Below are 27963 nucleotides of genomic sequence, written 5' to 3'. Positions count from 1 at the left end.
CCAGTCCATAGTGGATCTAACATAATAGTGTGAGAGTCCAGTCCATAGTGGATCTAACATGATAGTGAGAGTCCAGTCCATAGTGGATCTAACATAATAGTGAGAGTCCAGTCCATAGTGGATCTAACATAATAGTGAGAGTCCAGTCCATAGTGGATCCAGCATAATAGTATGAGAGTCCAACACATAGTGGATCTAACATAATAGTGAGAGTCCAGTCCAAAGTGGATCTAGCATAATAGTGTGAGAGTTCTGTCCGTAGTGGATCTAACATAATAGTGTGAGAGTCCAGTGCATAGTGGATCTAGCATAATAATGTGAGAGTCCAGTCCATAGTGGATCTAACATAATAGTGAGAGTCCAGTGCATAGTGGATCTAGCATAATAATGTGAGAGTCCAGTCCATAGTGGATCTAACATAATAGTGAGAGTCCAGTGCATAGTGGATCTAGCATAATAATGTGAGAGTCCAGTCCATAGTGGATCTAACATAATAGTGAGAGTCCAGTCCATAGTGGATCTAGCATAATAATGTGAGAGTCCAGTCCATAGTGGATTTAACATAATAGTGAGAGTCCAGTCCATAGTGGATCTAACATGATAGTGAGAGTCCAGTCCATAGTGGATCTAACATAATAGTGAGAGTCCAGTCCATAGTGGATCTAACATAATAGTGAGAGTCCAGTCCATAGTGGATCTAACATAATAGTGAGAGTCTAGTCCATAGTGGATCTAACATAATAGTGAGAGTCCAGTCCAAAGTGGATCTAGCATAATAGTGTGAGAGTTCTGTCCGTAGTGGATCCAACATAATAGTGAGAGTCCAGTCCATAGTGGATCTAACATAATAGTGAGAGTCCAGTCCATAGTGGATCTAACATAATAGTGAAATGGTGAACATGGTGGTCAGTGGTGAACATGCCCTTTCCCAACTACTTTGGCACATGTTGCAGCCATGACATTTTAAGTTGATTATTATTTGCAAAAAAAAAAATAATGTTTTTGTGTTTGAACATCAAATATGTTGTCTTTGTAGCATATTCAACTGAATATGGCTTGAAAAGGATTTGCAAATCATTGTATTCTGTTTATATTTACATCTAACACAATTTCCCAACTTATATGGAAACAGGGTTTGTATTGTAAAATAAAATGCCAACTGACATGAAACATTTTTTAAATTCAGCAGCTCTAAATAATGCTAAGATAATGGCTAAAAAGGTGATTTCCTGACATGGAGCATTCTAAGTCCATCATCAGTTTTTGCAGTCTGAGGGGATAAAAACAAACGACCATGCTTGTAGAAATGTTGGCCACACCCCTCTGATGTTCTCTGTGGTCACTCTGCAATATTGTGTGCATTTATGTTCCAGGTGTCCAAGGTCATGTGCTGGTCATCCATCAAGGGACTACATAGTGTGTCCACTCACCGTGTTTTGCCAAACATGTAGAAGAACCACACAGGGAGCCACCATCCCTCTAATGGACTGGTCACTCCACAATGTTGTGTGTGTGTGTGTGTTACAATCTAGGGCAGGGGTCACCAACACGGTGCCCGCGGGCACCAGATCGCCCGTAAGGACCAGATGAGTCGCCCGCTGGCCTGTTCTAAAAATAACTAAAAAAGCAGCACTTACCAGTGAGCTGCCTCTATTTTTAAATTGTATTTATTTACTAGCAAGCTGCGTATATATATATATACATATGTATGTGTGTGTGTGTGTGTATACATGTATAAATGTATGTATGTATGTGTGTGTATGTATGTATATATATACATATATATATATATATATATATATATTTGTATTTATGTATGTGTGTGTATGTATGTATGTATATATATACTTTTTTTGTGTGTGTGTGTTTATGTATGTATATATACATATATATATATATGTATATATATATATATATATATATATATATTTATTTATGTGTGTGTGTATGTATGCATGTATGTATGTATGTATGTTTGTATGTGTGTGTATATGTATGTATGTATGTATATATATATATTTTTTGTGTGTGTGTGTATGTATGTATATATATACATATATATATAAGTATATATATATATATTTATGGGTGTGTGTGTATGCATGTATGTATGTATGTATGTATATATATATATATATATATATATATATAGTGTGTGTGTGTATGTATGTAACTATATATATATATATATATATATATATATATATATATATATATATATATATATATATATATATATACAGTGGGGCAAAAAAGTATTTAGTCAGCCAGCGATTGTGCAAGTTCTCCCACTTAAAATGATGACAGAGGTCTGTAATTTTCATCATAGGTACACTTCAACTGTGAGAGACAGAATGTGAAAAAAAAATCCAGGAATTCACATTGTAGGAATTTTTAAGAATTTATTTGTAAATTATGGTGGAAAATAAGTATTTGGTCAACCATTCAAAGCTCTCACTGATGGAAGGAGGTTTTGGCTCCAAATCTCACGATACATGGCCCCATTCATTCTTTCCTTAACACGGATCAATCGTCCTGTCCCCTTAGCAGAAAAACAGCCCCAAAGCATGATGTTTCCACCCCCATGCTTCACAGTAGGTATGGTGTTCTTGGGATGCAACTCAGTATTCTTCTTCCTCCAAACACGACCAGTTGAGTTTATACCAAAGTGGATACATGGATGATACAGCAGAAGATTGGGAGAATGTCATGTGGTCAGATGAAACCAAAATAGAACTCCGAGCTGATGATTGAAGAATTTCCTAAAGAATTTGAAGGTAATCCTCCATTTTCATTGTCCCTCAGTTCCATTGGCAGCAAGACAAGCCCAGAGCATAATACTACCACCACCATGTTTGACGGAATGCATGGTGTTCCTGGGATTAAAGGCCTCACATTTTCTCCTCCAAACATATTGCTGGGCATTGTGGCCAAACAGCTCCATTTTTGTTTCATCTGACCACAGAAGGTTCCTCCAGAAGGTCTTATCTTTGTCTACGTGATGTCATTGGAAACACAAATCAATCAATCACTCCATCACAAAAGAATAAGAGTTGTAGAAAGTATTAAGACAGCCCTGACATGATGTTCTTTGCAAGTGTATGTCAACTTTATGTGAAGCCAGCAGGGAAGGAAGGCTGAAAAACTCCTACAAACTCGGTATTGAACAGCTTTTCTCTCCCGAGTCATCAATACGGCCCGATTGTGTTCCGCGCTCGCCGAGCCCGCAGTCATCTCCGCACGCCAAATAATGTCGGAAAGAAAAAAACGGGCGTGCACAATGCGCCATTGACGAGACAAACGGTTTCCTGCGGAAAATGGATTTCCATTTGTCACTTCATTGCCCGCCCTTGGTGGCGTGGAGAGAAGAAAGAATGAAGCTATGTGCCGCATTAGCCATCAGCCTTCATATACTGTAAATATCCCTGCCTTTATTCCCTTCCTACTCTCCCACTTTGTTCTCCCGCACATTGTCCTCCCGATGTACCTCAATGCCATTCTCCAACACAATCGATGTGTGCATTGTCTGCTGTGTGTGCCTCAGTAGAAGCATTTAAGTCTCATCTTAAAACTCATCTGTATACTCTAGCCTTTAAATAGACCTCCTTTTTAGACCAGTTGATCTGCCGCTTCTTTTCTTTCTCCTATGTCCCCCCCTCCCTTGTGGAGGGGGTTTGGTCCGATGACCATGGATGAAGTACTGACTGTCCAGAGTCGAGACCCAGGATGGACCGCTCGTCGGGACCCAGGATGGACCGCTCGCCTGTATCGGTTGGGGACATCTCTACGCTGCTGATCCGCTTGAGATGGTTTCCTGTGGACGGGACTCTCACTGCTGTCTTGGAGCCACTATGGATTGAACTTTCACAGTATCATGTTAGACCCGCTCGACATCCATTGCTTTCGGTCCCCTAGAGGGGGGGGTTGCCCACATCTGAGGTCCTCTCCAAGGTTTCTCATAGTCAGCATTGTCACTGGCGTCCCACTGGATGTGAATTCTCCCTGCCCACTGGGTGTGAGTTTTCCTTGCCCTTTTGTGGGTTCTTCCGAGGATGTTGTAGTCGTAATGATTTGTGCAGTCCTTTGAGACATTTGTGATTTGGGGCTATATAAATAAACATTGATTGATTGATTGATTGATCATCCACAGCAGGGGTCACCAACACGGCGGGCACCAGGTCGCCCGTAAGGACCAGATGAGTCGCCCGCTGGCCTGTTCTAAAAATAGCTCAAAGAGCAGCACTTACCAGTGAGCTGCCTCTATATTTTAAATGTTATTTATTTACTAGCAAGCTGGTCTCGCTTTGCTTGACATTTTTAATTCTAAGAGAGACAAAACTTTAATAGAATTTAAAAATCCAAGAAAATATTTCAAAGACTTGGTCTTCACTTGTTTGAATAAATTCTTTTATTTTTTTTACTTTGCTTCTTATAACTTTCAGAAAGACAATTTTAGAGAGTTTGAACCCTTCCGATTAAAAGTTATTCACAGAGTTTTGATAACTGCTCCGGTTTAGATTTTACTCACCTTCAAAGAACCCCTGCGCAAATTTTTCCTAAAAAAATGTCATTTTTGCCTCTTTGAGCCGTAATTTGACCCCCTTAAAATGCTTCAAAAATCATCAAACTTGGCACACACATCAGGATTGTCGAAAAATGCGATCTAATTAAAAAAACAAACCCCAAAACTCAAAATTGTGCTCTAGCGCCCCCTAGGAATACAACACAGACAAACTGCTCTTAGGAAGAAAACACAGACACAACTGCTTGTAACTTCCGGTAGGAATGTCAGAGAGACATGAAAGAAAAACCTCTATGTAGGTCTCACTTAGACCTACGTTTTAATAATTGACATCCTTCAGCAAAAATCAACAGGAAGTTTGCTATTCCCACTTCAATACAACAACTGCATTTCTTTCACAATGCATTCGAGTCTCAAAATGGTGGCACAAAGGCGTCCTTACAAAAATGCCCAAGCCACTTTAAAACTGTTATTACTATGGAACTGATGTATAACACATGTGTAAACAACTTTTTCTCTGTGTAATAATCCATCCATCCATCTTCTACCGCTTATCCATGTTTGGGTCACGGGGGCAGCAGCCAAAGGAGGGCCCGGCCAACGCTGCTTGCAGCTTTAAAAATGAATTTAGGATTTTTAAACACATATACTTTTTTACCTTTTAAATTCCTTCCTCTTCTTTTCTGACAATTTAAATCAATGTTCAAGTTTTTTTTTTAATTTATATTGTAAAGAATAATGATTAAATTGTAATTTAATTCTTCATTTTAGCTTCTGTTTTTTCAACAAAGAAAATTTGTGAAATATTTTTTCAAACTTATTATGATTAAAATTAAAAAAAAAATATTCTGGCAAATCTAGAGAATCTGTAGAATCAAATTTAAATCTTATTTAAAAGTCTTTTGAATTTCTTTCAACATTTTTTGTTCTGGAAAATGTAGAAAAAATAATGATTTGTCTTTGTTAGAAATATAGTTTGGTCCAATTTGTTATATATTCTAACAAAGTGCAGATTAGATTTTAACCTATTTAAAATATGTCATCAAAATTCTAAAATTAATATTAATCAGGAAAAATGACTAATGATGTTCCATGAATTCTTTTTTTAATTTTTTAAAAAGATTCAAATTAGCTAGTTTTTGTCTTCATTTTTTTTGGTTGAATTTTGAATTTTAAAGAGTCGAAATTGAAGATAAACTATGTTTCAAAATTTTATTTTCATTTTGTTCGTGTTCAATTAAGTGTTTTTTTCATCATTTATTCTCTACAAAAAAACTTCCGTAAAAGGAAAAAAAAATATACGACGGAATGACAGACAGAAATACCAATTTTTTAAAGATATATATAGATTTATTTATTGAAGGTAAATTGAGCAAATTGGCTATTTCTGGCAATGTATTTAAGTGTGTATCAAACTGGTAGCCCTTCGCATTAATCAGTACCCAAGAAGTATATATATATATATATATATATAAAATAATACTATATATTACTTTAATAATATTATATATTATTTATTATAAATAATATTATATATTATTTATTATAAATAATATTATATATATATATATATATATATACACACACATATATACATATATAAATATATATATATATATATATATATATATAAATATATATGTGTATGTATATATATAATGTATATATATATATATATATGCATATGTATATGTATATATAATGTATATATATATGTGTATGTATATGTATATATATATAATGTATATATATGTATATGTATATGTATAGTGGCGTGTGACGCAAGTTTTTGACGCGGTGACACAATCAACCAACGTGCAGTGACGTTGGGATATGTTGTGTACCTGTATAAGTGTATGAGGTTACAAGCACACACTTATTGAGATTTAGTGGGGCCTCTGTTTACATTATTAGCCTGTTGTGTAGGCTACCTGTATAAGTGTATGAGGTTACAAGCACACACTTATTGAGATTTAGTGGGGCCTCTGTTTACATTATTAGCCTGTTGTGTAGGCTACCTGTATAAGTGTATGAGGTTACAAGCACACACTTATTGAGATATACTTAAGCCTTCTGTTTACATTATTAACATATCTACTGTGGCTAAGCAGACTTTTGCCAAAAGGACAATAATTCATTTGTTGTGGGTTTATCCACTTTAATGCACTTTATTTTTTTTTGGAATGCATGTTTTGTTTGAAGGCCTAATATAAATGAAAAACTTTGTGCTTTTTTTTGAAAAGCAAAGGCTACTGGAATATTAAAAAAATGTCAATATTCAATAAAAAATTACTTTATTTGAAAAACATGTCTAAGTATTTATTCTAGGCTATTTTTGCAATATAAAAAAATTGTAAAAAACTGCATTCATTATTCGGTATTCGGCCTTCGGCCAAGCGTTTAAATTTTATTCGGCTTCGGCGTCGGCCACAAATTTTCATTTCGGTGCATCCCTAATATATATATATATATATATATATATATATATATATATATATATATATATATATATATATAGAAAAAAACAATTGTATGTATTTTTAATAGTAACACTGTTTGTTTAAACGGGACTGTTTCTATAAAATAGAGAGAAAATGTGTATTTGTAAAGCTAAATAAGACATGAAGGTGAAAAGACAAGCTACTGTAAGCAATGAGGACCAGAAGAGTCGGGGGAGGGTAAATAGAACATGATAGAAGGATGCGAGGGTGAAAGGTGACGACACACACACACACACACACACACACACACAAATTGAAAGAGAGAAGGAATAACCAACAGGGCGGAGGGGGGGGTGGGGGGGGGGGGTCTTGCTGGGCGTGGCCTGGTAGACCAGCTGCTGCTCGGTTGTAATTGCCTCAATTAGCTGATACTGCTGCCATGGCAACAGTGTTTGAGTGGTTGCCATGGCGCCGATGCGGCGGCTTCTCCCGCCTGAACCCCCAATGGGGATTCATAAGGGCGGAGGGAGCTGATGATGATGATGATGATGATGATGATGATAGAAGGTGAAGGGTGGAAGAGGAGAGCAGGGCGGAGGATGAGGATGAGGAAGATGAGAGGATGAAACATTGAAGTGTGATGTCTGATCCAACAGGAACACAACGCTGGCATGAGTGTCAAATAACACTTGATCTTTTTCCTTTAAATTTCTCATTTTTGGGGCTCACCAAAATTTTTGGGGCTTTTGACCCCAAAAACAACTTTTTTGGGTGGAGTTAAATGCTTTTTATTTTTATTTTATTTTATCATTATTATTTTTTACGATAGGATAGGATAAACTTTATTTATCCCAAATTCTGTGCTTGCAGTGCAGATTTTTACTAGATGCTGACAAAAGGTGCAAAGTACTGAGCAAAAACTGTCAATGTACATGTGTTTTATGTATATATATATATATATATATATATATATATATATATATATATATATATATATATATATATATAAAGAAGGTCAGGAACGTTTACAAGAAATATGTCATTATATAAGGAAAAAAGTGAGTGAAGTCCCGATTTTATGGAAAATAAATAAAGATATTTAGTCTATAATGTAATATAGTGAGAGTCCAGTCCATAGTGGATCTAACATAATAGTGTGAGAGTCCAGTCCATAGTGGATCTAACATAATAATGTGAGAGTCCAGTCCATAGTGGATCTCACATAATAGTGAGAGTCCAGTCCATAGTGGATCTAAAATAATAGTGAGAGTCCAGTCCATAGTGGATCTAACATAATATTGGAGAGTCCAGTCCATAGTGGATCTAACATAATAGTGAGAGTCCAGTCCATAGTGGATCTAACATAATAGTGAGAGTCCAGTCCATAGTGGATCTAACATAATAGTGAGAGTCCAGTCCATAGTGGATCTAACATAATAGTGAGAGTCCAGTCCATAGTGGATCTAACATAATAGTGAGAGAGTCCAGTCCATAGTGGATCTAACATAATAGTGAGAGTCCAGTCCATAGTGGATCTAACATAATAGTGAGAGTCCAATCCATAGTGGATCTAACATAATAGTAAGAGTCCAGTCCATAGTGGATCCAACATAATAGTGAGAGTCCAGTCCATAGTGGATCTAACATAATAGTGTGAGAGTCCAGTCCATAGTGGATCTAACATAATAGTGAGAGTCCAGTCCATAGTGGATCTAACATAATAGTGTGAGAGTCCAGTCCATAGTGGATCTAACATAATAGTGAGAGTCCAGTCCACAGTGGATCTAACATAATAGTGAGAGTCCAGTCCATAGTGGATCTAACATAATAGTGAGAGTCCAGTCCATAGTGGATCGAACATAATAGTGAGAGTCCAGTCCATAGTGGATCTAACATAATAGTGAGAGTCCAGTCCATAGTGGATCTAACATAATAGTGAGAGTCCAGTCCATAGTGGATCTAACATAATAGTGAGAGTCCAGTTCATAGTGGATCTAACATAATAGTGAGAGTCCAGTCCATAGTGGATCTAACATAATAGTGAGAGTCCAGTCCATAGTGGATCTAACATAATAGTGTGAGAGTCCAGTCCATAGTGGATCGAACATAATAGTGAGAGTCCAGTCCATAGTGGATCTAACATAATAGTGAGAGTCCAGTCCATAGTGGATCTAACATAATAGTGAGAGTCCAGTCCATAGTGGATCTAACATAATAGTGAGAGTCCAGTCCATAGTGGATCTAACATAATAGTGAGAGTCCAGTCCATAGTGGATCTAACATAATAATGTGAGGGTCCAGTCCATAGGGGATCTAACATAATAGTGAGAGTCCAGTCCATAGTGGATCTAACATAATAGTGAGAGTCCAGTCCATAGTGGATCTAACATAATAGTGAGAGTCCAGTCCATAGTGGATCTAACATAATAGTGAGAGTCCAGTCCATAGTGGATCTAACATAATAGTGTGAGAGTCCAGTCCATAGTGGATCTAACATAATAGTGAGAGTCCAGTCCACAGTGGATCTAACATAATAGTGAGAGTCCAGTCCATAGTGGATCTAACATAATAGTGAGAGTCCAGTCCATAGTGGATCGAACATAATAGTGAGAGTCCAGTCCATAGTGGATCTAACATAATAGTGAGAGTCCAGTCCATAGTGGATCTAACATAATAGTGAGAGTCCAGTCCATAGTGGATCTAACATAATAGTGAGAGTCCAGTCCATAGTGGATCTAACATAATAGTGTGAGAGTCCAGTCCATAGTGGATCTAACATAATAGTGAGAGTCCAGTCCATAGTGGATCTAACATAATAATGTGAGAGTCCAGTCCATAGTGGATCTAACATAATAGTGAGAGTCCAGTCCATAGTGGATCTAACATAATAGTGAGAGTCCAGTCCATAGTGGATCTAACATAATAATGTGAGAGTCCAGTCCATAGTGGATCTAACATAATAATGTGAGGGTCCAGTCCATAGTGGATCTAACATAATAGTGTGAGAGTCCAGTCCATAGTGGATCTAACATAATAGTGAGAGTCCAGTCCATAGTGGATCTAACATAATAGTGAGAGTCCAGTCCATAGTGGATCTAACATAATAGTGAGAGTCCAGTCCATAGTGGATCCAACATAATAGTGTGAGAGTCCAGTCCATAGTGGATCTAACATAATAGTGAGAGTCCAGTCCATAGTGGATCTAACATAATAGTGAGAGTCCAGTCCATAGTGGATCTAACATAATAATGAGAGTCCAGTCCATAGTGGATCTAACATAATATTGTGAGAGTCCCGACCCATTAAACCTGTGTCGCCCCCCCCCCCCCCCACCCCCTACGAGGGAGAGGAGGGGGCAGAGGAGAAAATAAATCAAACGGCAGATCAACTGGTCTATTTAAAGACTAGAGTATACAAATGAGTTTTAACATGAGACTTAAATGCTTCTACTTTTCATTCTTGTTATCATTTTTTTTTAAGTAAACTTCCTTCATTTGCAGCCCACCAACACACACCTGCCTTCATTCTCCAGGCCGCAAACGGAGTCCTGTTCTCAAGAGTCCACTCGGTTTCTGTTTCGTTTTCAATCACTCCAACTGGCAGGTGTGCCCAGATTGTTTATGTGTAACACTCAATAAAATGTTTATTGCTCATTCTCCACACAAAAAAAAACCCTTCAAGACAGAGAGCTTATTTTAATAAAGCCAACATCTGCACAAGCAAATAGACCGAGGACAAAAAAAAAACATCTTTATGCGTCAAAGATGCTCAACCATGGCAGTGAATCACACAGTTGTTGTCACCCACCAGGGAATTCTCACAGTGTGTGTGTGTGTGTGTGTGTGTGTGTGTGTGTGTGTGTGTGTGTGTGTGTTCATTTAGATAAACACACACTTTCTAGTTTGTGCGAGCATCTGTGTGGATGTGAAACCTGCCGACCACTCATTCTCCGTAACGTCGACACTTGTGGCCGTGAAAGAGGGAGAAAAAGCACCACAGAGGGAAAGAACACGATGGGGGAAACCATTGACACGACTACACACACCTTAGACCGTCAGTTTTAGAGTTTTTGACTTTAGTTAAAAGGCGACACAAGGGATGGGGACTCTGACACTTAGGGGAACACAGCGAGTAGTAGTTAGCTGTCCAAAGTCAGGACCCTGGGTGGACCACTTATCTGTGCAACAGTTGGGGACGTGCTATATCCACTATGGACTGGACTCTCACTATTATGTTAGATCCACTATGGACTGGACTCTCACTATTATGTTAGATCCACTATGGACTGGACTCTCACTATTATGTTAGATCCACTATGGACTGGACTCTCACTATTATGTTAGATCCACTATGGACTGGACTCTCACTATTATGTTAGATCCACTATGGACTAGACTCTCACTATTATGTTAGATCCACTATGGACTGGACTCTCACTATTATGTTAGATCCACTATGGACTGGACTCTCACTATTATGTTAGATCCACTATGGACTGAACTCTCACTATTATGTTAGATCCACTATGGACTGGACTCTCACTATTATGTTAGATCCACTATGGACTAGACTCTCACTATTATGTTAGATCCACTATGGACTGGACTCTCACTATTATGTTAGATCCACCAAGGACTGGACTCTCACTATTATGTTAGATCCACTATGGACTGGACTCTCACTATTATGTTAGATCCACTATGGACTGGACTCTCACTATTATGTTAGATCCACTATGGACTGGACTCTCACTATTATGTTAGATCCACTATGGACTGGACTCTCACTATTATGTTAGATCCACTATGGACTGGACTCTCACTATTATGTTAGATCCACTATGGACTGGACTCTCACTATTATGTTAGATCCACTATGGACTTGACTCTCACTATTATGTTAGATCCACTATGGACTGGACTCTCACTATTATGTTAGATCCACTATGGACTGGACTCTCACTATTATGTTAGATCCACTATGGACTGGACTTTCACTATTATTTTAGATCCACTATGGACTGGACTCTCACTATTATGTTAGATCCACTATGGACTGGACTCTCACTATTATGTTAGATCCACCAAGGACTGGACTCTCACTATTATGTTAGATCCACTATGGACTGGACTCTCACTATTATGCTAGATCCACTATGGACTGGACTCTCACTATTATGTTAGATCCACTATGGACTGGACTCTCACTATTATGTTAGATCCACTATGGACTGGACTCTCACTATTATGTTAGATCCACTATGGACTGGACTCTCACTATTATGTTAGATCCACTATGGACTGGACTCTCACTATTATGTTAGATCCACTATGGACTTGACTCTCACTATTATGTTAGATCCACTATGGACTGGACTCTCACTATTATATTAGATCCACTATGGACTGGACTTTCACTATTATTTTAGATCCACTATGGACTGGACTCTCACTATTATGTTAGATCCACTATGGACTGGACTCTCACTATTATGTTAGATCCACCAAGGACTGGACTCTCACTATTATGTTAGATCCACTATGGACTTGACTCTCACTATTATGTTAGATCCACTATGGACTGGACTCTCACTATTATATTAGATCCACTATGGACTGGACTTTCACTATTATTTTAGATCCACTATGGACTGGACTCTCACTATTATGTTAGATCCACTATGGACTGGACTCTCACTATTATGTTAGATCCACCAAGGACTGGACTCTCACTATTATGTTAGATCCACTATGGACTGGACTCTCACTATTATGCTAGATCCACTATGGACTGGACTCTCACTATTATGTTAGATCCACTATGGACTGGACTCTCACTATTATGTTAGATCCACTATGGACTGGACTCTCACTATTATGTTAGATCCACTATGGACTGGATTCTCACTAATATGTTAGATCCACTATGGACTGGACTCTCACTATTATGTTAGATCCACTATGGACTGGATTCTCACTAATATGTTAGATCCACTATGGACTGGACTCTCACTATTATGTTAGATCCACTATGGACTGGACTCTCACTTTTATGTTAGATCCAGTATGGACTGGACTCTCACTATTATGTTAGATCCACTATGGACTTGACTCTCATTATTATGTTAGATCCACTATGGACTGGACTCTCACTATTATGTTAGATCCACTATGGACTGGACTCTCACTATTTTGTTAGATCCACTATGGACTGGACTCTCACTATTATGTTAGATCCACTATGGACTGGACTCTCACTATTATGTTAGATCCACTATGGACTGGACTCTCACTATTATGTTAGATCCACTATGGACTGGACTCTCACTATTATGTTAGATCCACTATGGACTGGACTCTCACTATTATGTTAGATCCACTATGGACTGGACTCTCACTATTATGTTAGATCCACTATGGACTGGACTTCCACAATATTATGTTATACCCACTCCCCGAGACCCACATTTGCGGTCCTCTTCAAGGTTTTCTCATAATCATTCTCATCGACATCCCACTGGGTGGTGAGTTTTTCCTTGCCCTTATGTGGGCGCTGAACCGAGGATGTCGTCGTGGCTTGTGCAGCCCTTTGAGACACTTGCGATTTAGGGCTATATAAATAAACATTGATTCATTGATTGAGTGCTGTGTACACGGACTCTGGGAGGAATACAGAGCGCCAATAACCCTTAAAGACACTGCCTAACATGCCAATACGGCCTTTTTAGTTGACTAAATTGCAATGTTAACTTTTGCGCGAAGTATCCTGTTGAAAACACCGCGGTATGATGACGAGTGTGCGTGACGTCACGAATTGTAGCGGACATATTGTTCCAGCCCGATCCCAGCTATATTAATCTCATAATTCCACAGTATTCTGGACATCTGTGTTGCTACATCTTTTGCAATTTGTCCAATTAATAATGGAGACGTCAAAGAAGAAAGATGTAGGTGGGAAGCGGTGTATTGCGGCCGCCTTTAGCAACACAAACACAGCCGGTGTTTCCTTGTTTACATTCCCCAAGGTGAAGCTTTACTATGGAACAGAGCGGTCATCTTTTGCAATTTGTCCAATTAATAATGGAGACGTCAAAGAAGAAAGATGTAGGTGGGAAGCGGTGTATTGCAGCTGCCTTTAGCAACACAAACACAGTCGGTGTTTCCTTGTTTACATTCCCCAAGGTGAAACTTTCCTATGGAACAGAGCGGTCAAGCGAACATGGGTCCCGACCACATGTCAACCGGCAGGTTTCGATGAGAAAATTGTGGTAATAAGTCGGCTCTTACTGTAGACATGAGCGGAGCTTGCGTCGTTCCTTGTGCACCTGTCAGAGCGGCAGCTGCGGACTCTCTTGCCTCCTCCGACAGGCCGCCTTCGAACGTGGGATGTTTCCACCAAAAAGGAGGGGGAAAAAAAGCTCTTCGCTTCGCCTCGTCGAGAAACGTGGCTTCCCTCAGAGACACTGGCGGTCACCACACCCCTCTGACTTTCAGGTACGACCATATAATCTCACTAAAACACTAGTAACACAATAAGCAGATAAGGGATCTTCCAGAATTATCCTAGTAAATGTGTCTAATAACATCTGAATCGGTCTCACTGCCCTCTCTCTTTTTTTTCTTTTCTAGTCCTTCACTCTCACTATCCTCATCCGCGAATCTGTCAGCCTCGCTCAAATAAATGGGGAAATCGTCGCTTTCTTGGTCCGAATCGCTCTCGCTGCTGGTGGCCATGATTGTAAACAATGTTCAGATGTGAGGCTTTTTTATTAGCAACTAAAAGTTGCAAACTTTATTGTCGATGTTCTCTACTAAATCCTTTCAGCAAAAATATGACAATATGGCGAAATGATGAAGTATGACACATAGAATGGAGCTGCTATCCCCGTTTAAATAAGAACATCTCATTTCAGTAGGCCTTTAAGAAATAGAAATTGTGGATATTTCTCTTACTGCCTTTTTGGTATTTGACTTTATTCAATGTTTGGGTAGAATTTTATTTAAAAAATAAACCCTAACCCTAACCTTTGAGTAATATAGAAATGTATCAATGTTGTTATCTATTATAATAAGTTATTTTCTTCCCACTCCCTTTCAGGCAAAACTGGACAATCGTACATTTTGCACTATATTAATTTATATTGTAATATGTTGTCAACTTTGTACTTTTTAAAAAAAAAATGTATGTCATTGCCTGAAATAAATGACCAAAAAAGAAAAAAATATTATATGTAGAAATATAGTTAATCATAAACCTTCCACCCAATATTAGTAAAAAAGTATCGATGTCAGAGTTTGTTGGTGACGAAGCCCAAGATGCAGAGAAGGAGGTAGGCATTGAGTAATAAAACATGATTTAATTCAAACCCTAAAAAAAGAACAAAAAAAAAGGGTACTAACAAAAGGCGCGCACAAGGCGAAGAACAAACTTGGCTATGAACAAAAGCACTTACTGTGACATGAAGGAACTGTGGCATGAGCAGAATGTACAGAAGTAGACATCGACACGACAATAATCCAGCACTGACTGGAGGAGAAAACAGGTTTAAATAGGGTCTGGCTGATTGACACCAGGTGTGGCCAGGTGCCAATCAGCCACAGCTGAGGGGACACATCACTCAGGGAGACAAACAGGAAACAGAACCAAAATAAGAGTGCTGACAGGAAAAAAGACAAATGCAGAGGAAAAACTAAGACATAGTACAGGGGTAGGGAACCTATGGCTCTAGAGCCAGATGTGGCTCTTTTGATGACTGCATCTGGCTCACAGATAAATCTGAGCTGACATTGCTTAACACGATAAGTAAGGAATAATTCCACTTGTAATCACAGTGTTAAAAATAATGTTCTAAATATAAAACATTCTCATACATTTTTAATCCATCCACCCGTTTTCTACCGCACCAGTCCAAGAAGTTGCGTTATTGGTAATAAGTTATTTATTTATTATTAGTTAGTGTGGGGCTTGTCCTCCTGGGGGTTCTTCAGACCACCAAGCACCGACATGAGAGCCTGTTTCAGGGGTACAATATTTTTTTTATTTTCAATAAGTCTCTCAGTTGCTTTACAGCAATTGTCTTTTTGTCTTTCGTTCTCACTCGCACTCTAGCTCCAGCCCCAACCCCGTCTTTCCTCCTGGCTGCTGCTTATAAACAGAGCGACAGGTGATTAGATGACAAGGCAGAGCTGGGCCTTTTACGCACCTGTCGCTGATTTTGAGGCCGATCATGGCAACACTCTGCTTCGCTGCAGGCCCGCAGGCCACACCCCCTCCATAGTTAGCTTCAGAATTACAATGTTATTACGAAGAATACAAGACCTATTATAATCTAGAAATGTTGGTCTTACTTAAAAATGCACGTGTTTTGTTGTGTTCAGTGTTAAAAAAAATATTATATGGCTCTTACAGAAATATATTTTAAATTTTTTCGCTTCTTGGGTCTCTCAGCCAAAAAGGTTCCCGACCCCCGACATAGACCAAACTGTCAGGGACAAGCCTGACAATTGAATAAGAATCAAGAAACGTTCTTAATCGGGAATTAATTCTAAATCAAATCGTCAGCCTCAGTAATCAAAATGAGGTACCTAAAAATTCATGGCCAAAGTATTTTATTTAAAAAAAAATTACAATTGTTGATAGCGCAAATTTAAGAAAAAAGAAGGGGAAAATACATTTTTTTTTAGAATAAATTCAGAATATTATAGGATCAAATTGCAATTTGTGTGAGTATTTAGATATTTTCAGGTGTTGGGGGGCGGTGTTACCCGTAAAACAAACACCTGCTAGTTGAAATGAATAATATTTAAAAACAAAAAAAGATGCCAACAGACTGGAACCTTTGCTACCACGCCGTCATAAATCAGTGCAGCTCCACGCCTCAAATGTTCAGCATTAACATCTGCCGGCTCTCTGCCATGATTGATTTCCTGCGTCGGACTACAAATAACAGGAACAGATGAAGTCACACAGTAAAAGTCAGTCATTTGCATTTTCACTCGCTTTAATGATTTTTTTTTTTTCCCTCTTTCTGGTGCACACCGATTGTACACGGCGGGCTTTCATCGGCCATTTTTGCAACAAGATACATCACTCCTGTCAGCCGCCACGCCGCTTCATTGAAGTGATGATACACATCTGGGCGTGGTCGTGCTTACACCATCATTGCAGGTGAAGATCACAGGCTTGTGGTTTTTTTAAACCTACACCCTACCTTCCTAATTGAAAAAGATATGTCGCTTTGAACTTGAATTCTTGGTGATCAGCATCAATACAGTAACGTGTCATCAATATGCATCATAAAAAGATGAATAGATGTTGATACTGACTGGTATACACACATAGTACATACTGACTGGTATACACACATAATACATACTGACTGGTATACACACATAATACATACTGACTGGTATACACACATAATACATACTGACTGGTATACACACATAATACATACTGACTGGTATACACACATAATACATACTGACTGGTATACACACATAATACATACTGACTGGTATACACACATAATACATACTGACAGGTATACACACACAATATATACTGACTTGTACACACACATAATACATACTGACTGGTATACACACATAGTACATACTGACTGGTATACACACATAATACATACTGACTGGTATACACACATAATACATACTGACTGGTATACACACATAATACATACTGACTGGTATACACACATAATACATACTGACTGGTATACACACATAATACATACTGACTGGTATACACACATAATACATACTGACTGGTATACACACATAATACATACTGACTGGTATACACACATAATACATACTGACTGGTATACACCCATAATTCTTACTGACTGGTATACACACATAATACACACTGACTGGTGTTCACATAATACTTACTGACTGGTATACACACATAATACATACTGACTGGTATACACACATAATACATACTGACTGGTATACACACATAATACATACTGACTGGTATACACCCATAATTCTTACTGACTGGTATACACACATAATACACACTGACTGGTGTTCACATAATACTTACTGACTGGTATACACACATAATACATACTGACTGGTATACACACATAATACATACTGACTGGTATACACACATAATACATACTGACTGGTATACACACATAATACATACTGACTGGTATACACACATAACACATATTGACTGGTATACACACATAGTACATACTGACTGGTATTCACACATAATACATACTGACTGGTATACACACATAATACATACTGACTGGTATACACACATAATACACACTGACTGGTATACACACATAATACATACTGACTGGTATACACACATAATACACACTGACTGGTATACACACATAGTACATACTGACTGGTATACACACATAATACACACTGACTGGTGTTCACATAATACTTACTGACTGGTATACACACATAATTCTTACTGACTGGTATACACACATAATACATACTGACTGGTATACACACATAATACATACTGACTGGTATACACACATAATTCTTACTGACTGGTATACACACATAATACATACTGACTGGTATACACACATAATACATACTGACTGGTATACACACATAGTACATACTGACAGGTATACACACATAATACACACTGACTGGTGTTCACATAATACTTACTGACTGGTATACACACATAATACATACTGACTGGTATACACACATAATACACACTGACAGGTGTTCACATAATACTTACTGACTGGTACACACACATAATTCTTACTGACTGGTATACACACATAATACATACTGACTGGTATACACACATAATACATACTGACTGGTATACACACATAGTACATACTGACAGGTATACACACATAATACACACTGACTGGTGTTCACATAATACTTACTGACTGGTATACACACATAATACATACTGACTGGTATACACACATAATACATACTGACTGGTATACACACATAGTACATACTGACAGGTATACACACATAATACACACTGACTGGTGTTCACATAATACTTACTGACTGGTATACACACATAATACATACTGACTGGTATACACACATAATACATACTGACTGGTATACAGACATAATACATACTGACTGGTATACACACATAATACATACTGACTGGTATACACACATAACACATATTGACTGGTATACACACATAGCACATACTGACTGGTATTCACACATAATACATACTGACTGGTATACACACATAATACATACTGACTGGTATACACACATAATACACACTGACTGGTATACACACATAGTACATACTGACTGGTATACACACATAATACACACTGACTGGTGTTCACATAATACTTACTGACTGGTATACACACATAATTCTTACTGACTGGTATACACACATAATACATACTGACTGGTATACACACATAATACATACTGACTGGTATACACACATAGTACATACTGGCAGGTATACACACATAATACACACTGACTGGTGTTCACATAATACTTACTGACTGGTATACACACATAATACTTACTGACTGGTATACACACATAATACATACAGACTGGTATACACACATAATACATACTGACTGGTGTACACACATAATACATACTGACTAGTATACACACATAATACATACTGACTGGTATACACACATAATACATACAGACTGGTATACACACATAATACATACTGACTGGTATACACACATAATACATACTGACTGGTATACACACATAATACACACTGACTGGTATACACACATAATACATACTGACCGGTATACACACATAATACACACTGACAGGTATACACACATAATACATACTGACTGGTATACACACATAATACACACTGACTGGTATACACACATAATACATACTGACTGGTATACACACATAATACATTCTGACTGGTATACACACATAATACATACTGACTGGTATACACACATAATACATACTGACTGGTATACACACATAATACATACTGACTGGTATACACACATAATACATACTGACAGGTATACACACATAATACATACTGACTGGTATACACACATAATACATTCTGACTGGTATACACACATAATACATTCTGACTGGTATACACACATAATACATACTGACTGGTATACACACATAATACATTCTGACTGGTATACACACATAATACATACTGACTGGTATACACACATAATACATTCTGACTGGTATACACACATAATACATACTGACTGGTATACACACATAATACATACTGACTGGTATACACACATAATACATACTGACTGGTGTACACACATAATACATACTGACTAGTATACACACATAATACATACTGACTGGTATACACACATAATACATACAGACTGGTATACACACATAATACATACTGACTGGTATACAGACATAATACATACTGACTGGTATACACACATAATACTTACTGACTGGTATACACACATAACACATATTGACTGGTATACACACATAGTACATACTGACTGGTATTCACACATAATACATACTGACTGGTATACACACATAATACATACTGACTGGTATACACACATAATACATACTGACTGGTGTACACACATAATACATACTGACTAGTATACACACATAATACATACTGACTGGTATACACACATAATACATACAGACTGGTATACACACATAATACATACTGACTGGTATACACACATAATACATACTGACTGGTATACACACATAATACACACTGACTGGTATACACACATAATACACACTGACTGGTATACACACATAATACACACTGACTGGTATACACACATAATACATACTGACTGGTATACACACATAATACACACTGACTGGTATACACACATAATACATACTGACTGGTATACACACATAATACATTCTGACTGGTATACACACATAATACATACTGACTGGTATACACACATAATACATACTGACAGGTATACACACATAATACATACTGACTGGTATACACACATAATACATACTGACAGGTATACACACATAATACATACTGACTGGTATACACACATAATACATACTGACTGGTATACACACATAATACACACTGACTGGTATACACACACATAATACATACTGACTGGTATACACACATAATACATACTGACTGGTATACACACACAATATATACTGACTGGTATACACACATAATACATACTGACTGGTATACACACATAATACATACTGACTGGTATACACACATAATACATACTGACTGGTATACACACAATACATACTGACTGGTATACACACATAACACATACTGACTGGTATACACACATAATACATACTGACTGGTATACACACATAATACACACTGACTGGTATACATACACACATAATAAACACTGACCAACTTGTTCAGGGTGTACGCTGCCTTCAGCCAGATTGTAGCTGAGATGGGCCCCGTCACCCCCCGCAACCCCGAAGGGAAAAAGCGGTAGGAAATGGATGGATGGATGAATGGTGTATTAGGTATGTTTACTATTGTCAAACAAGGACTTGGACGTGGATTGTTTCTCCGATGCAAAGGGAAATTGTCACGAGCGAGACGTGAATGTGAGTACATATTATTTATTAAACACTATAACGAACAAAAAAGGTAAAGAAATGGCGCTCACAAGGAGGTACAAACACTTGGCTACTGAAAACAAAACTAGCACAATGGCATGACAGCCCTTTGAGACACTAGTGATTTAGGGCTATATAAGTAAACATTGATTGATTGATTGATTGATGACTATAGACATGAAAGAAAAACTTGCACTGTGGCATAAATAACAAAAACTTACGTGGCATGAGTGGAAGGGAAACTAGGCATGGCATGGAGGAATATAAGGAATATGTGAAGTTGCCAGACTGAACACTTGGCAACTACCGGTTTAAATAATACCAATGATGATAAAAAACAGGTGTGAGACATGAGGACCAGGTGAAAAACTAATGTGTTGCTATGGTTATAAGACAGACAAGGAAGTCCAGGAACAAGAACTGAATGTCCAAAAAACAAAAACAAACATGACAAAAACCAAACATGATCCCATGGGCGTGACAATTATGGTTTGATGTATGTTTGATGTGTAAAAAAAACATTATTATGGTCTTACCTTTACTTATAAATGAAGTCCATGTGCAGCTCCTTCTGATCAAAAGCATCGATAACTTGTTTATAGAAGTCTTCCTTATCTTTCTTCAGTTTTAAAAGTCTCTCTGTCTGGATGGAGATCTTCCTTTATTACCTCCTGCTTCCATTGAAAGTCCAGTTTAGAAAACTGTTTTATTTTAGATATGTAATCCTCCATGTTAAAAGTGCAAGCGAGAGGAAAAAATAAACGATTGCTGCTTGTTGTCACTTCTTCTGCAGCCGAGTAGTCGCAAGAAGGATCACTAGCGCCCTCTACCACCAGGAGGCGGGAGTCATTTAATGACTCATATTTGACACACGCAGCTACGGTATATTAATAAAACATAGCGGTCTCAAGTTTGGCAAGTTTGGCAACTTGTTATCAGATATACATGTGATAACAAGTCATTGGTGTGTTTAGTGGGACAGGTCAAAGTTACGTTTACAGAAAATGCTTCCACGTGGCCCTGTAGCGAATGCGTCACGGACCCGTACTGGTCCCCCAGACCGAAGGTTGGGGGGGACCCCTGCTCTCGGAAACTTCTGCGCGACCGAGATTGATGAACGTGGAAATTTCCGTGGTGGGGCATGACCGGGCGACACTGTGTGTGTGTGTGTGTGTGTGTGTGTGTGTGTGTTTGAAAGTGAAAAGGAGGAGATGGCAACAAGAAAGCGAGTGCGTGTGTGTGTGTGTGTGTGTGTGTGTGTGTGTGTGTGTGTGTCCTTCTCTGTAGTCGTCTTATCTACCTAGCGCAGATGTAGTCTTTCCATGCCTCCGTGCGTGATGTGTCCGCACACACACACACGTGCGCCAGCCGGGCTTATCTCTCCGACCACTCGGCTGGAAAGCGCCCTATCACACGTGGCACAATGCGGGAGGAAGAGCAGGCCGCCGCCGCTTTACGCCCGGGATGATCCGAAGTCACACTGCAAAAACTGAAATCTAAGTAAGATGAAATATCTCAAATAAGGGTGATGTTTGCTTATTTTCTGTCTGGTAAGATAATTCTTCTCACTAAGCAGATTTTATGTTAGAGTGTTTTACTTGTTTTAAGTGTTTAGGTCCTAAATGATCTCAGTAAGATACTACAGCTTGTTTCTGGCATTTTATGACCTATTTTGAGTCAAATATGCTTGAAACTATTTTTGTCCAAGTGTCCAAAACACACCCAGCAATGGTGCACAGGAAGGCGGGGAAGAAGAGGGGGAAAAGGCGGCCAAAATGTTCAAAAGTCCCAATTGTGTCCTAAATACCTCCCCGGGGTTCCAGTCCCACGAGTCCCGCCGCCGGCCACACAAGTCCTGGGATACAAAAAATGTCCAAAACGCACCCAGCAAAGTCCCACGGGAAAGTAGGGGGGAAAAATGAGAAAAGTCGGCAAAAGTCCCCCAAAATGTTCTAAATACCTACCCAGGTTCGAGTCCCAACCGGGTTCGAGTTTGAGTTTGAGTGCACACTCGAACCCGGGTGGGACTTTTGAACATTTCCCCGACTTTTCTCACTTTCCTCCCCAACTTCCTGTGGGACTTTGCTGGGCGCGTTTTGGACATTTTGGGCGGAACTTGTGGGACTCGAACCTGTGTAGGTATTTTGAACATTTTTGGGACTTTTGCTGACTTTTCCAACTTTCATCCCGTCTCTCCATGGGACTCGGCTGGGTGTGTTATGAACATTTAGGGCATCCCGGGACTTGCGCGGCCATACATAAGATTTTATGTTAGAGTGTTTTACTTGTTTTAAGTGTTTAGGTCCTAAATGATCTCAGTAAGATACTACAGCTTGTTTCCGACATTTTATGACCTATTTTGAGTAAAAATATGCTTGAAACTATTTTTGTCCAAGTGTCCAAAACACACCCAGCAATGGTGCACAGGAAGGCGGGGAAGAAGAGGGGGAAAAGGCGGCCAAAATGTTCAAAAGTCCCAATTGTGTCCAAAATACCTCCCCAGGATTCCAGTCCCACGAGTCCCGCCGCCGGCCACACAAGTCCTGGGATACAAAAAATGTCCAAAACGCACCCAGCAAAGTCCCACGGGAAAGTAGGGGGGAAAAATGAGAAAAGTCGGCAAAAGTCCCCCAAAATGTTCTAAATACCTACCCAGGTTCGAGTCCCAACCGGGTTCGAGTTTGAGTTTGAGTGCACACTCGAACCCGGGTGGGACTTTTGAACATTTCCCCGACTTTTCTCACTTTCCTCCCCACCTTCCTGTGGGACTTTGCTGGGCGCGTTTTGGACATTTTGGGCGGAACTTGTGGGACTCGAACCTGTGTAGTTATTTTGAACATTTTTGGGACTTTTGCTGACTTTTCCAACTTTCATCCCGTCTCCCCATGGGACTCGGCTGGGTGTGTTATGAACATTTAGGGCATCCTGGGACTTGTGCGGCCATACATAAGATTTTATGTTAGAGTGTTTTACTTGTTTGAAGTGTTTAGGTCCTAAATGATCTCAGTAAGATATTACAGCTTGTAGCTGAGATTTGATGAAACTATATTGAGTAAAACATGCTTGAAACTAGAATATCAAATGTTGCAAAGCTGTGTCATCAACACTCACAAGTATAAAACTACTTTTAAAGTAAGAATTTTTTATTTCAAGAATGTAAAACAAAATCATGACTTTGACACAATTGTTTCTCATATTAAAACAGATGACAGTCAAATAGACTTTGCCGTTTTTTTTTTAAATGAAACAATAGAAAATACGTACTCGTATACTGTAGTAGTACACTTGTTATTAGTGAGAATATACTTATTTTGAGGTATTTTTGGCTTCATTGAAGTTAGCTAATTTTACTTGTTTTGGAAAGTCTTGACAAGCCAAATTTTCTTGTTCTATTGGCAGATAATTTTGCTTAGTTCAAGTAAAATACCCCTCATTTTTGTATTTTTTTTTTCTTGTTTTTGAACACGGACTTTTTGCAGTGCAGTGAGACGTCACGGCCGAGGAGCCCCCACCTGCCGCGGTCCACACGGTCACTTGACTTACTGCGGAAACACCCTGCAGAGGGGAGGATATACGCTTGTCAGGAATTGGCTTTAGTCAGCGGTGGTAAAACCGGCGACTTTCAGGCGGTCCTCAAGGCTCCGGTTGGAGTCGTGTCACGACGGGATGATGATAACCGAGGTCCCAAAAGAGCAGCTTGTCACATTGATGTCTTGTTCCAGTGTTGGTATTACCGTATTTCCTTGAAAACGGTGTTTTTCAACCACTGTGCTAAAAATATTTTTTTTGCAAACCAGTAATTACGTGTTGTTGCGGAGTGTCGGTGCTGTCTCGAGCTCGGCAGAGTAACCGCATAATACTCTTCCACATCAGTAGGTGGCAGCCGGAAGATAATTTCTTTGTAGATGTCGGAAACAGCGGGAGGCTGAAAAAAAAATGCAATAAATATGTGAATATCGGAGTAAAAAACTGCTAAATGCATTTTAATGCCTAACTAATACATAAATATAAAATGAAAATAAATTATTACAAAAATGATACATACTGACTGGTATACACACATAGTACATACTGACTGGTATACACACATAATACATACTGACTGGTATACACACATAATACATACTGACCGGTATACACACATAATACATACTGACTGGTATACACACATAATACATACTTACTGGTATACACACATAATACATACTGACTGGTATACACACATAATACATACTGACTGGTATACACACATAATACATACTGACTGGTATACACACATAGTACATACTGACTGGTATACACACATAATACATACTGACTGGTATACACACATAATACATACTGACTGGTATACACACATAGTACATACTGACTGGTATACACACATAATACATACTGACTGGTATACACACATAATACATACTGACTGGTATACACACATAATACATACTGACCGGTATACATACATAATAAACACTCATTGGTATACACATGTATTACATATTGTCTAGTATACTAGTATACACATAATAAAATACACACATAATACATACTGACTTACATACTAACTGGTATACTCACAATACATACTGACTGGTATACACACGTAATACATATTGACTAGTATACACATGATAAAATACACACATAATACATACTGACTGGTATACACACATAATACATACTGACTGGTATACACACAAAATAAACACTGCCTGGTATACACACATAATACATACTGTGAGGACTCTTCTTCGGCATGGCAATGCCGGTGTGGTTTTCCCGTGGATGCGTCGAAGCAGAACACAGCAAAAGTAAGATATAAGGTATTTATTTAATAACAAAAGTCTATGAACAAAAATACTGGTGTAAAGAGAAAGAGTAAACAAAACATTTAGCATGAAAGCTAGACAATAAAGTGGCTTGGCGTGAGAGCTAGCGAGAAAATACATACGAATGATGAGAGTCGTCACTGATGCGCGTGGGCAAATTAGGATCCGAGAATGAGTGAACAGAAAAGGTGAGCTTAAATAGGAGGGTGATAATTATTAGCAGGTGTGCGGGGCGAGACAGAGAATGAAAAAACAAACACGTGAAGATCTGAGCAGCAGATCGCAACAGTATTCCCCCCCAACAAAAGACAGATACCAGATGTCTTAAAAAACAAACAAAAACTTGAACCCCCTCCCCAAAACCAGAAAAGTTCACAAACGAAGGGAGGGCGGAGGGAGGCCACGGTGGAGGGTCGCCAGATCGCATGTCCCCGAATCCACCGAGGACACATCATGTGGCGGCGGCGGGTGGAACGCTGCTGCCGAAAAAGTTTTGGCGGGCGACCTCGAAAAGGCCACATTAGTGGCCGCATCGCAGGATGAGGTGCCCGGCGAGGCGGACGACCCGGGCACGGCCACATCCGTGGCCGACATGGAGGAGGGAGTGTCTGACGAGGAGGATGACCTCGCAGAGGCCACGCCCGTGATCGACGTGGTGGACGACGCCTCAGCACCGAAATCCCAGCAGGCTTGGAAGCAGCAGACGAGGGTGCGGGGACTGCAGCCAAAGCAGGCCCGAGTGCAGCTGGCGAGGATGATGCGGGTGCTGCAGCCGCAGGAGTCGTCGGAGGCGGCCTGGGAGCCGCAGGAGTCGTCGGAGGCGGCCTGGGAGCCGCAGGAGTCGTCGGAGGCGGCCTGGGAGCCGCAGGAGTCGTCGGAGGCGGCCTGGGAGCCGCAGGAGTCGTCGGAGGCGGCCTGGGAGCCGCAGGAGTCGTCGGAGGCGGCCTGGGAGCCGCAGGAGTCGTCGGAGGCGGCCTGGGAGCCGCAGGAGTCGTCGGAGGCGGCCTGGGAGCCGCAGGAGTCGTCGGAGGCGGCCTGGGAGCCGCAGGAGTCGTCGGAGGCGGCCTGGGAGCCGCAGGAGTCGTCGGAGGCGGCCTGGGAGCCGCAGGAGTCGTCGGAGGCGGCCTGGGAGCCGCAGGAGTCGTCGGAGGCGGCCTGGGAGCCGCAGGAGTCGTCGGAGGCGGCCTGGGAGCCGCAGGAGTCATCAGCGTAGAAGCAAACGGCGACGTCGTAGAGGCAGGCGTATTAGTCGTCGGCAGTGCTTGGCGGCGTGGAGCTGGTACCGGCGCTTGGCGGCGTGGAGCTGGTACCGGCGCTTGGCGGCGTGGAGCTGGTACCGGCGCTTGGCGGCGTGGAGCTGGTACTGGAGTAGGCTCCAGCCCTGTTGACACAGTTGTAGGCTCCAGCCCTGTTGTCGACGTTGGTGTGGGCTCCAGCCCCGTCGTCGACACTGGTGCTGGAGTAGGCTCCAGCTCTGGAGCTGGTACTGGAGTGGGCTCCAGCTTTGG

This window comes from Nerophis ophidion, linkage group LG06 (assembly GCF_033978795.1).
Source record: "Nerophis ophidion isolate RoL-2023_Sa linkage group LG06, RoL_Noph_v1.0, whole genome shotgun sequence".
Taxonomy (NCBI): Eukaryota; Metazoa; Chordata; class Actinopteri; order Syngnathiformes; family Syngnathidae; genus Nerophis; species Nerophis ophidion.
This window is presented reverse-complemented; position numbering follows the sequence as displayed.